General features: G+C 41.6%; 1 protein-coding gene and 1 pseudogene across 2 annotated transcripts in view; one reads left to right on the plus strand and one right to left on the minus strand.

The window, feature by feature from the left end:
- Positions 1-12652, plus strand: part of SAMHD1 (SAM and HD domain containing deoxynucleoside triphosphate triphosphohydrolase 1) — a 66633-nt gene that overhangs the window by 32811 nt on the left and 21170 nt on the right. The window lies entirely within an intron of this gene.
- LOC118663037 lies at positions 9420-10995 on the minus strand (annotated as a pseudogene).

Here is a 12652-nt window from a genome sequence, read left to right on the forward strand (position 1 = left end):
GACCTTCAATTCTAAATGATAACTTTGCTGGGTAGAGTAATCTTGGTTGTAGGTGCTTGCTATTCATCACTTTGAATATTTCTTGCCACTCCCTTCTGGCCTGCATAGTTTCTGTTGAGAAATCAGCTGACAGTCGTATGGGTACTCCCTTGTAGGTAACTGTTTTTCTCTTGCTGCTTTTAAGATTCTCTCTTTGTGTTTTGCCCTTGGCATTTTAATTATGATGTGTCTTGGTGTGATCCTCTTTGGATTCCTCTTGTTTGGGGTTCTCTATGCTTCCTGGACTTGTAAGTCTATTTCTTTCACCAGGTAGGGGAAGCTTTCTGTCATTATTTCTTCAAATAGGTTTTCAATATCTTGCTCGCTCTCCTCTTCTGGCACCCCTATAATTCAGATGCTGGAATGCTTGAAGTTGTCCCAGAGGCTCCTTGCGCTATCTTCATATTTTTGTATTCTTTTTTCCTTTTGCTTTTCTGGTTGGTTGTTTTTTGCTTCTTCGTATTTCAAATCTTTGACTTGATTCTTGGGATCCTCTAGTCTTCTGTTGGATCTCTGTATATTATTCTTTATTTTAGTCAGTGTATGCTTAATTTCTAATTGGTCCTTTTTCATATCTTTGAGGGTGTCACTATATTTCTTGGAGGTTTCTTGAAGATTCTTGAGTAGCCTTATAACTGTGGTTTTGAACTCTATATCCAGTAGTTTGCTTTCCTCGATTTCTTTCATTTGTGACCTGTTTCTTTGTCTCCGCATTTTGGCTGCTTCCCTGTGTTGATAGAGTGGCTTTCTGTGCTAGGTGTTCTATAGGGCCCAGTGGCTCAGCCTCCCTAATTACCTGAGGTGGACACTCTTGGTGCACCCTTTTGTGGGCTGTGTGCACAGTCTTGTAGTTAAGCCTTGATTGTTGTAGGTATCACTGGGAGGAATTGACCTCCAGGTCAGTTGGCTGTGAGGACTAGTTGTGTCTACAATGGGAGAACTTCTGTGCTGGAGACACCCTTATGGAGCAGGACTTGCTTCAGTGGGGCTTTGGCGCCGCTCACTGAGTCTGCCCCGAGTGTGTCTCTTATGGATGTGAAGAGTTGTAATCTGGATGGTCTCACTCTGACCACTGGGTAGACTGGCTCTTGGATCTCCAAGGGGGTGCAAAGTCACACACTTCCTGAGGCTACCCAGCAGGAGCTACAGAGAGATCTGCAGATTCCTCTTCTTTGTTTCGGGTTTGGAGGTGCCTAGATGGGGTGCAGCTGTGAAGTAATGCAGGCTGCTGATGAGCCTTAGGCCTTTTGAAAGCTCTGGGTTTCTCTGACCCACCTGCAGTTTGACAGGTTTTTAGGCCGGGGGGGGGGGTGGGGGGGGAGGCCAGGCCATTAGTATGCAAAAGTCTCTGCCCACAGCTTGGGTGGGGTTGTAAATTGGGTGGGGCGTGGTCTCAGGGAGTCAAGGGGCAGTGTAAACAGCAATGGTTGCCATTGGCCCTCCCCTGATAAGCCCCTGGGTCTCTAAGTCCCTCTGCCCTGTGCAGGAACAATGGACGCTGCAAGCACCTCTGCGAGAAAGCCCCTCTCATGTTCCGCCCGATGCGAGACAGTACAGTTTCTCTCTGTATGAGTCTGGGTCCACAGATTCTCGCCCAGAACTGGATTTCAGAGCAGTCGGGAGCTCGTATCTCCCTCCCAGTTGAAAAGGACAACAACTGTACCCCGCTGCCAGCCCCTTTCACATGTGCCTCCATACCTCCACACTTCCACCTCCTGCTGGACTCAATGCGCTTTTCTCTTTCCTTCTAGTTGTAGAATTTCCACTCAGCCAGCCTTCCCGTGGTTCTGGATGCTATTCGTTTTGTCTTTTAGTTGTAGTTTTAATGTGGTTGTACCCGGCTGCAAGTTCAGGTGTTTACCTATGCTGCCATCTTGGTTGTCCTATAAGCCCAGATTTTTATTATTGAATTTGGTAGATTTACCCTACATTTCAATAAATATCATTCAAAGGAACAGAATATAGAAAAAACTTAATTCAAAAAAGTATATGTTGTTCTTTAAAAATACACACATAGTTCAATTCATAGGGTTCCTCTGACACTTATAACTTTTTAGTCATTTTCCAATCATAACAATCAAAATTTAGAAGTAAAATAGTGATTCTCCATATTAAATGTATTTTTATACTGAGAACACTGTGTATATCAATATTTAAGGTTTATAATGTGACGAGTTTGTTTCTTGATTGTTAATTAATCTAGGCTGGATTGAAGATACAGTTACAGAGAATAATATATAACTAAATTGTTTCTATGTTTTTTTTAATAACATTATAGTAGATAAATTAGTCTTCCTTTGTTATATTGATAGGAATAAAAGAAGAGATTATGAAACAGTTGAGCAATCTGGGGATATTTATTTTTAACTTTTGTTCATAATGAAGCAGGTGATGCTTCGTTTCATTTTAATTTTTTTATCAATAATAACTTTATTTATTTCTTAATGTATTTTTTATTTTTGGTAGTATTACAAGTATCTCTCATTTCCCTGTTCCCTTTACATTCCTCCTCCCAGCTTCTACCCACCCCCCAGGTCTTCACTACCCTATTGCCCGTGTCCATGGGCTATGATATATAAGTTCTTTGGCTTATGTCTTCTCGTCCCCCGCACCCCACATCGAGGTATGTCAGTCTGTTCCATGCCTCCATGCTTCAGGTCTTATTTTGTTGGTCAATTCATTTTGTTCATTAGATTCCACAAATAATTGATATCATGTGATATTTGTCTTTCTCATATTGGCTTATTTCACTTAGCATAATATTTTCCAGGTCCATCCATGCTGTCTCAAAGGGTAAGAGATCCCTCTTTTTTACAGCTGCATAGTATTCCATAGTGTAAATGTCCTATAGCTTTTTTATCCCTTCATCTATTGATGGACACTTGGGGCTGTTTCCAAATCTTAGCTATTATAAATAATGCTGCTATGAACATAGGGGTGCATATATTCTTTCTGATTGGTGTTTTGGGGGTTTTAGGATATATTCCCAGTAGTGGGATTGCTAGGTCAAATGGAAGTTCCATTTTTTATTTATTTTTTATTTTTATTTTTTTATTTTATTTTTTTTTTAATATATTCTATTGATTTTCCACAGAGAGGAAGGGAGAGAGACAGAGAGCCAGAAACATCGATGAGAGAGAAACATTGACCAGCCACCTCCTGCACATCTCCCACTGGGGATGTGCTCGCAACCAAGGCACATGCCCCTGACCGGAACCGAACCTGGGACCCCTCAGTCCGCAGGCCGACGCTCTATCCACTGAGCCAAACCGGTTTCGGCTCCATTTTTTATTTTTTGAGGAAACTCCATATTGTTTTTCATAGTGGCTGCACCAATCTGCATTCCCACCAGCAGTGGACTAGTGTTCCCTTTTCTCCACATCCTCGCCAGCACTTGTTGTTTGTTGATTTTTTGATGATAGCCATTCTGATCAATGTAAGGTGATACCTCATTGTGGTTTTAATTTACATTTCTCTAATGATAAGTGACTGAGCATTTTTTCATATGTCTCTTGACCATTTTTATGTCCTCTTTGGAGAAATGTCTATTCAGGTCTTCTGCCCACTTTTTTAATTGGATTTTTTGTCTTCCTTTTGTTGAGTTGTATGAGAACTTTATATATTTTGGATAGTAATCCCTTATCAGATGCATCATTGGCAAATATGTTCTCCCATAGAGGGGGTTCCCTTTTCATTTTGATGGTGGTTTCTTTTGCTGTGCAGAAGCTTCCTATTTTGATGTAATCCTATTTGTTTAGTTTCTCCTTAGTTTCCTTTGCCCTAGGAAATGTGTCTGTAAACAGATTGCTACGTGAGATGTCTGAGATTTTACTGCCTATGTTCTCCTCTAAGATTTTATGGTTTCATATCTTACATTTAAGTCTGTTATCCATCTTGAGTTTATCCTTGTATCTGGTGTAAGTTGGTGGTCTAATTTTATCTTTTTGCACGTGTCTGTCCAGTTTTCCCAGCACCATTTGTTGAAGAGACTATCTTTTACACCATTGTATATTCTTGCTTCCTTTGTCAAATGTTAATTGACAATAAAGGTGTTGGTCAATTTCTGGAGTCTCTGTTCTGATCCATTGGTCTATCTGCCTATTCTTTTGCCAGTGTCAGGCTGTTTTGGTTATAATGGCTTTATAGAATAGTTTGATAGCCAGTATTGTTATCCCTCCTACTTCGTTCTTCTTTCTCAAGATTGCTGCAGCTATTTGGGGTCTTTTATGGTTCCATATAAATTTTTGGAGTAGTTGTTCTAGCTCTGTGAAGTATGTCATTGGTATTTTTTTAAAATATATTTTATTGATTTTTTTACAGAGAGGAAGGGAGAGGGATAGAGAGTTAGAAACATCGATAAGAGAGAAACATCGATCAGCTGCCTACTGCACACCCCCTACTGGGTATGTGCCCGCAACCAAGGTCCACGCCCTTGACCGGAATCGAACCTGGGACCCTTGAGTCCGCAGGCCGACGCTCTATCCACTGAGCCAAACCGCTTAGGGCTGTCATTGGTATTTTAATAGGGATTGCGTTTAATAGGGATTGCTTTGGGTAGTATAGATATTTTAATGATGTTAATTTTTCTAATCCATGAACATGGTATACGCTTCCATTTGTTTATATTTTCCTGTATATCTTTTTTCAATGTCCTATAATTTTCCAAGTACAGGTCTTTTACCTCCTTAGTTAAGTTTATTCTTAGGTATCATTATTTTTTGTTGCAATGGTAAATGTGATTTTTTTTAACATTTTCTCTTTTTGAGAGTTTATTATTGGTGTATAAAAATGACATTTATTTCTAGATGTTGATTTTGTATCCTGCTACCTTGCTGAATTCATTTATTAAGTCTAATAGTTTTTTGGTGGAGTCTTTAGGGTTTTCTATGTACAATATCATGTCATCTGCAAGTAATGACAGTTTTATTTCCTCCTTTCCAATTTGGTTGCTTTTTATCTTTTCTTCTTGTGTGATTGCTGTGGCTAGGACTTCTAGTACTATCCTACCTAATAAAGAGAAAATATGCTAAATGACCCACATGCCATCGCAAAGATGGCGACGCCCACAGCCAATAGGAGGAAATATGCTAATTGACTGCCCCACCCTCAAAGATGGCGGCGCCCACAGCCAATAAGGAGGGAATATGCTACTTGACTGCCCTGTGCTCAAAGATGGCGATGCCCACAGCCAATAAGGAGGGAATATGCTAATTGACTGCCCCACCCTCAAAGATGGCAGCGCCCACAGCCACAAGATGGCAGCACCCAGTCCCCTCAGCCCCACTGGGACGGCAGGCATGCAGCAAGGCCAGGTCCACCCCCAGGTGGGCCCGGCTGCTCTGTGTGCCTGCCTCTGGAGACCCCCAGTCCCCTCAGCCTCCAGCTGCCCAGGGCCTGCCTGAGGCACAGGCAAGCCTTGGATGGCGGCTGCCCAGCCGCCCAGGGCTGCCTGAGGCTCAGGTAACCAGGGCCAGCCAAGGCTTGTGCTGCCAGAAGTGGCAGCAGCAGAGGTGTGATGGGGCATCGCCTTCCCCTGATCGCCAGGTTGCCTCCCACACCTGAGGGCTCCCAGACTGTGAGAGGAGCCAGGCCAGGCTGAGGTACCTCCCCTCCAGTGCACGAATTTTCATGCACTGGGCCTCTAGTGTTGAACAAGAGTAATGAAAGCGGAGCAACTAAGATGGCGGCATAGGTAAACACCGGGAAATTATCGCCTCATACAACAATTGAAAATTACCGCAAAGGACTGAGCAAACATCATCCAGAAAAACAGGAAGGCTGGCTGAGTGTAAATTCCACAACTAGAAGGAAAGAAAAACACGCTGAGAGCCAGAGGCGCTGCGGAGGTGAAGTGCAGAGGTACGGCGGCGCGCGCGCGCGAGGAAAGGGGGTGGCGCCTGAGGACGCGGCTGTCTTTTTGAGCCACAAACTCCCCACGGCTCTGAACTCCGGTTCCGGGAAGTCTCTGGGGACCCAGGTCTCATACGGGGAGAAGCTGGTCTGTCCGGCAGCGAGCGAACTTGAGGGCGGCTTTCCCTCAGAGGTGCTTGCAGCCGTTACCGGAACACTGAGACGCGCGACTCCGGCGGAGAATCGGCCATGGCCCCTTTCTCCGCCCTCTGACTCCCTGAGACCCCGCCCCACCCAGGCTGCCGCAGAGGCTTTTGCATGTGAATGTACCTAACTGCAGCCCAGCCAGGCAGACCCGGAACTTCCAAGAGAAGGCCCAAGGCCCCGCAGCGGCTTGCATTGCTTCACAGCTGAGCCTCTTCGTGGCTCCTGCTGTGTGGCCTCAGGCAGAGGCTGAATTAGCACCTCCTTAGATCCAGGAGCCACTGTACCCAGTGGTCAGAGGGGTCACCAGACTGCAACTCCTCAGATCCATAAGGGACGCACTCAGGGAGCAGACTCAGTGAACACCAAAGCCCCACTGAAGCAAGTCTTGCCCCAGAAGGGTGTCTTCAGCACAGAAGTTCTCCCACTTTAGACACAGCTGATTCTCACAGCCAATTGGCCTGGAGGTCAATTCCTCCCAGTGAGTCTACAACAACCAAGGCACCAAGAGTGCACCAAGAGTGTCCACCCCAGGTAACTGGGGAGGCTGAGCTACTGGGCCCTACAGGACACCTGGCGCACAGGGCCACTCTATCAACACAGGGAAGCTGCCAAAATGCGGAGACAAAGAAACAGGTCACAAATGGCAGAAATGGAGGAAAGCAAACGATTGGATACAGAGTTTAAGGCCACGGTTATAAGATTTTTCAAGAATTTTATGGAAACCGCCGATAAATTTAATGAATCCCTCAATAAGTATAGGGAGACCATGGAGGACATGAAAAAGGACCAACTAGAAATTAAGCATACACTGACTGAAATAAAGAATAATTTACAGAGATCCAGCAGCAGAAAAGAGGATCCCAAGAATCAAGTCAAAGATTTGAAATACAAAGAAACAAAAAATACCCAACCGAAAAAGAAAAAAGAAAAGAGATTCCAAAAATATGAAGATAGTGTAAGGAACCTCTGGGACAACTTCAAGCGTACCAACATCAGAATTATAGGGGTACCAGAAGGAGAGAGAGGGCAAGATATTGAAAACCTTTTTGAAGAAATAATGACAGAAAACTTCCCCTACCTGGTGAAAGAAATGGACTTACAAGTCCAGGAAGCGCAGAGAACCCCAAACAAAAGGAATCCAAGGAGGACCACACCAAGACACATCATAATTAAAATGCCAAGAGCAAAAGATAAAGAGAGAATCTTAAAAGCAGCAAGAGAAAGACAGTCAGTTACCTACAAGGGAGTACCCATACGACTGTCAGCTGATTTCTCAACAGAAACCATGCAGGCCAGAAGAGACTGGCAAGAAATATTCAAAGTGATGAATAGCAAGAACCTGCAACCAAGATTACTTTATCCAGCAAAGCTATCATTCAGAATAGAAGGTCAGATAAAGAGCTTCACGGATAAGAAAAAGCTAAAGGAGTTCATCATCACCAAACCAGCATTATATGAAATGCTGAAAGGTATTCTTTAAGAAGAGGAAGAAGAAAAAGGAACTCTTACCATTTGCCACAGCATGGATGGAACTTGAGAGCGGATAAATACCACAGGATCTCACTTCATTTGTGGAATATAATGAACAACATAAGCTGATGAACAAGGACTGATCCAGAGACGGAGAGACATTGATTGGACTGTCGGGACTTGGAGGGAAGGTAGGGGAGGGTGGGGGTAAGGGGGAAAGATCAACCAAAGGACTTATATGCAAGCATATAGGCCTAACCAATGGACATGGACAACGGGGGGGTGAGGGCATGAGCGGGGGCGGGGGGGGTGGGGGGTAGAGGGTAACGTGGGGACAAGGACACATATGTAATATCTTAATCAATAAAAAATATATTAAAAAAAAAAAAAGAGTAATGAAAGCGGACATCCTTGTCTTGTTCCTGTTCTTAAGGGAAATGCTTTTAGTTTTTGCCCATTGAATGTTATGTTGGCTGTAGGTTTATCATAGATGGCCTTTATTATATTGAAGTATGATCCCTCTATTTTCACTTTACTGAGAGATTTTATCAAAAAAGGGTGCTGGATTTTGTCAAATGCTTTTTTTGCATCTATTGATATGATCATGGGGTTTTTATCTTTCAATTTGATGTATCACATTTATTGATTTGCGCCTATTGTACCAGCCTTGCATCTCTGGAATAAATGGTGTATAATCTTTTTAATATGTTGCTGGATTTGATTTGCTAATATTTTGTTGACAATTTTAGCATCTGTGTTCATCAGGGATATTGGCTTATAATTTTCTTTCTTTGTAGTGTCTTTATCTGGTTTTAGAATTAGGATAATGCTGGCTTTGTAAAAAGAGCTTGGAGAAATGTTCCTTCCTCTTGAATTTTTTGTAATAATTTGAGGAGGATAGGTGTTAGTTCTTCCCTGAATGTTTGGTAAAATTTACCTCTAAATCCATCCAGTCCAGGACTCTTGTTTGCTGGGAGTTTTTTAATTACTGCTTCTTTTTCATCAGTTGTTATTGGCCTACTCAGGTTTTCTGATTCTTCCTGATTGAGTTTTGGAAGATCATATGTTTCTAGGAATTTGTCCATTTTGCCCAGGTTGTCCAGTTTGTTGGCATAGTATTTTCTCATAATTCTTTGTGTTTCTGTGATGTCCATTGTTTTATGGCCTCTTTCTTTTCTGATTTTATTTATTCCTCTGTCTCTGTTTCTTGATGAGTCTGGCTAGGGGTTTATCTATCTTGTTTATCTTTTCAAAGAGCAAGCTCTTAGATTTATTTATCTTTTGTACTTTCTTTTTTTTACTTAAAAATAAATATTTATTAATAATGTAACCATAATTATAATCTTTATATTTTTAGACTGCCTTTGTCAAAATTCTTTCCATCATTTTCAGATTATGTCTGAAAAAACTGTACATTGTACTTCTTTTTACAAGTGGGGTTTAAGCCATTGTACAATATTTTAACATTAATTTAAAACATTTATCTTAATTAACGTATTCTTATGTAATGTAAACAAAACCTCAGATTTTCATTTTCTTCTAACTCTGCAAAAGAATGCTGTGTACATACTTTTCAGATAAAAGAGGCTAAAATAATATGATTGGAAGGGAGTTAAAGAGAAAAAAGACACAGAGAGACAGAGCTAGTAAACCAGCTAAGATGGAACAACTCACCAGGTCTCCAGAGACACCGCTGAGGGGTCTATAAACGAGCAAATACCACCTGCCTATTATCTAGCTTAGAAAGGTGCACACCTTTGACAGTGTCAGAATTTAAGTACAGCATGGCACTTTCAGAAAATGACATCAAAGGTTGGACTATAAATCTTTCTTATTCTCAAGTCACTGGACATTTAAGAGCAAAGATATTGAGGGCTCTTTCTCTCCTTTTCTTCTTCCTTGTAACAGATGTATGATCCATGGCTTGTCCTTTAGTGGTGTTCATTTTCATCTTATCACTTTTTCTTTGCTTCTGCTTTCTGACAGCTTTGCGAACTTTCGTAGCTGCAGAGATGTTAGGACAAGTACTACATTTGTGATTTAATTCACCGCAAATGAAGCAGCCATCTTTAGGGCCCTCACAAGAATGACCGGGAAGAGCACAGTGATTGCAAATGCTACAGTGGTTCCAGGAAGGCTTTACACACTTTTTGCAGAGAAATCAATGGTTCCATTTCCTGCCATCTTTGGATGTGCATGAATTACAGTGCTCACAGTGTTGATTCTCTAGAAAAACATATTGTTGACACAGAGGGCAAAACCTATACCCATCTTCCACAGGAAGGATTATTTTGTTGGGTTGAATATTGGTGAAAATACGCACAGGTGACTTTCCGACCTGTCTTTCCGTGTTTATGAAGTGCATGATTATGATAATCTACCTGATGACCTAGCATGTGAAAGCTTGGAAAAAGCTGACAAATTCAGGATTCAGAAAAAATAGAGAAAAATCCAGAAAATAGGTAGTTCTTTGTGATTGTTTATCTTGACTTTGACCTTTTTTCCACATAGCAATTAACTTCTTGAATGTAACAGCCAGAGGTTCAACGAAGCCACCAAAAGGAGGGTCTGTCACCATAATGACTCCTTCCCTTTATCTTCCTGTAAAAAATGTTCTCCATACTTCAAGGGCAGCCTGTCCATCAAAGAAGTGATGGTTAAACATGTTACAATGGCAAAAGCTATCTTCCATATAAAACTGCGAATACCGAAAATCAATATCCAATAAAAGGCTTTTAATGTTAGGCTTCTTGTCACCTGATGTTTTCAACCAGATCAGCTCATGCAACCTCGGTGTTCCAACACACAGCACTCTTCTGAACCCAAGGGTAGAAAGTAGGTCTATCAAGAACTGACAGCTCCTATCAGCAAACAAATACTGCGCATTTGTCTTCTTGTTTTCCAACGGAGAAAGGAGCTTACTGGGCCTTTTTAACTGGGTGACAGAAATATCACCCATGACCTGGTGCTCATGATATTTCTCCTAGTCATCTGGCAGGAGCAACTGCTGACATCTTTGACAAAACTTTCTCTGATACAATGGCAACTCAATGAACTTCAAATACCTTTGCACACATTGCATTCGGGAGAGAGGAGGCTGACATCTTTGGTTATGAAGTGGACATTTAAGAGCATTTGCTTCTTGGGCAGCAAATCTAGCACCTGACAACTTTTCATCTCCCCATTGAAAAAAATTACAATCTTTTCTATCTCGACAGGCCGAGCAGGCATAAGACCTCCGTGTGTCTTCTTTCCCTTGGCTCACCTTTACAAGCAAAAGAGTGGGTCCGTGAGGGCACCACGGGGCGGGGATGGTGGGGATGGGGATGGCAGATTGGAGGAAAGAACCACCTCCACTCCTGAGCTGCCCAGGCTGCTCATGCTCCCCTCTCCCTCCCCGGCTCCCAGTCTGTCCATGAGGGTCACCATCTTCCCACCACCATCCCAAGAGCCTCATTCTGTACTGTTTTGTTTTGTTTTAGTCTCTATGTCATTTATTTCTGCTCTGATCTTTTTTATTTCCTTCCTTCTACTTCCTCTGGGCTTTTCTTGCTATTCTCTTTCTGATTCATTTAGTTGTAGGGTTAGATAATTTATTAGTCCTTTTTCTTATTTCTTGAGGTGGGCCTGTAGTACTCTTGGGACTGCTTTCACTGTGTCCTGTAGGTTTTGGGTGGTTGTGTATTCATTTTCATTTGTTTCCAGGAAGTTTTTAATTTCTTGCTTGATCTCATTGGTAACCCATTCATTGTTTAATAATATGTTATTTAGCCTCCATGTATTTAAGTGTGTGTGTTTTTAATTGTAGTTAATTTCTAACTTCATGCCATTGTGATCTGAGAAGATGCTTGGTATTATATCAATCTTCTTAAATTTGTATAGATTTGTTTTGTGCCCTAATATGTGGTTTATCTTTGAGAATGTTCCATGTGCACTTGAGAAGAATGTATATTCTGTTGCTTTGGGGTGAAATGTTCTATAAATATTGGTTAGACCTACTTTGTCATTTAAGGCCTCTGTTTCATTGTTAACTTTTTGTCTGGAAGATTTAACCAGTAATGTCAGTGGGGTGTTAAAATCCCCTGCTGTTATTGTATTGCTGTCAATCTCTCCTTTAAAGTCCATCAAGATTTTTTTATATACTTGGGTGCTCCTATATTGGGTGCATATGTGTTTACAATCCCTTTAATATTATGAAGTGGTCTTCTTTGTCTCCTATTATGGCCTTTGTTTTGAAGTCTATTTTGTCAGCTATGAGTATTGCTACCCTAGCTTTTTTCCCTTTCCATTTGCATGGAATATATATTTTCCATCCCTTCACTCTCAGTCTATGTTTATCTTTTGTTCTGAGGTGGGTCTCTTGTAGATAGCATATATATGGGTCATGACTTCTTATCTATTCAGTCACCCTATGTCTTTTGATTAAAGCATTTAATCCATTTACATTTAAGGTTATTATTCATAGGTATTTATTGCCATTTTATTTTCTTTATGCCTGTTATCCTCTGTCTCTCCTTTTCTTCAAAAATATATTTTTATTGATTTTAGAGAGGAAGGGAGAAGGAGAGAGATAGAAACATCAATCCCTTGAATATTATGTTTCTCATCACATTAATGATGAGAAACAATCATTAATTACATGCCTCCTACACGCCCCCTACTGGGGATGAAGCCTGCAACCCAGGCATGTGCCCTGACTGGGAATCGGAACTATGACCTCCTGGTTCATAGCTTGATGCCCAACCACTGAGAAACGCTGGCCGGGCCTTTTCTTTTTCTTAAAGCAGTCCCATTAACATTTCTTTCATTGCTGGTTTGGTGATAATGTACTCCCTAAACTTTTTTTTGTCTGGAAAGTTTTTTTTTTTTTTACAGAGAGGAAGAGAGAGGTTAGAAGTATTGATGAGAGAGAAACACCGATCAGTTGCCTCCTGCATGCCCCCTACTGGGGATCGCGCCCACAACTAAGGTACATGCTCTTGACTGGAATCAAACCCGGGACCCTTCAGTCTGCAGGTCAACATTCAATCCACTGAGCAAAACGGTTAGGGCTGTCTGGAAAGCTTTTTATTTCACCTTCAATTTT

The sequence above is a fragment of the Myotis myotis genome, unplaced genomic scaffold, assembly GCF_014108235.1.
Source record: "Myotis myotis isolate mMyoMyo1 unplaced genomic scaffold, mMyoMyo1.p scaffold_m19_p_9, whole genome shotgun sequence".
Lineage (NCBI taxonomy): Eukaryota > Metazoa > Chordata > Mammalia > Chiroptera > Vespertilionidae > Myotis > Myotis myotis.